This window comes from Arachis duranensis, chromosome 9 (assembly GCF_000817695.3).
Source record: "Arachis duranensis cultivar V14167 chromosome 9, aradu.V14167.gnm2.J7QH, whole genome shotgun sequence".
Lineage (NCBI taxonomy): Eukaryota > Viridiplantae > Streptophyta > Magnoliopsida > Fabales > Fabaceae > Arachis > Arachis duranensis.
In genome coordinates, this window is record NC_029780.3 from 61,011,532 (window position 1) to 61,012,030 (window position 499).

Genomic DNA, 499 nt, shown 5'->3' on the forward strand with positions numbered 1-499 from the left:
TGGTGTGTAGAAACTCCACCGTTGAAAATACATAAGAACAAGGTCTAGGCATGGCCGAATGGCCAGCCTCCCAAAGAGGGTTCAATCATAAAAACATGATTAAAAAGTTCCAATGATCGAAAGATCTCTAATACAATAGTAAAAGGTCCTACTTATAGAGAACTAGTAGCCTAAGGTGTACAGAGATGAGTAAATGACATAAAAATCCACTTCCGGGCCCACTTGGTGTGTGCATGGGCTGAGCATTGAAGCATTTTCGTGTAGAGACTCTTCTTGGAGTTAAACGCCAGCTTTTATGCCAGTTTGGGCGTTTAACTCCCATTCTTGTGCCAGTTCCAGCGTTTAACGCTGGGAATTCTGAGGGTGACTTTGAACGCCGGTTTGGGCCATCAAATGTTGGGCAAAGTATGGATTATCATATATTTCTGGAAAGCCCAGGATGTCTACTTTCCAACGCCGTTGAGAGCGCGCCAATTGGGCTTCTGTAGCTCCAGAAAAT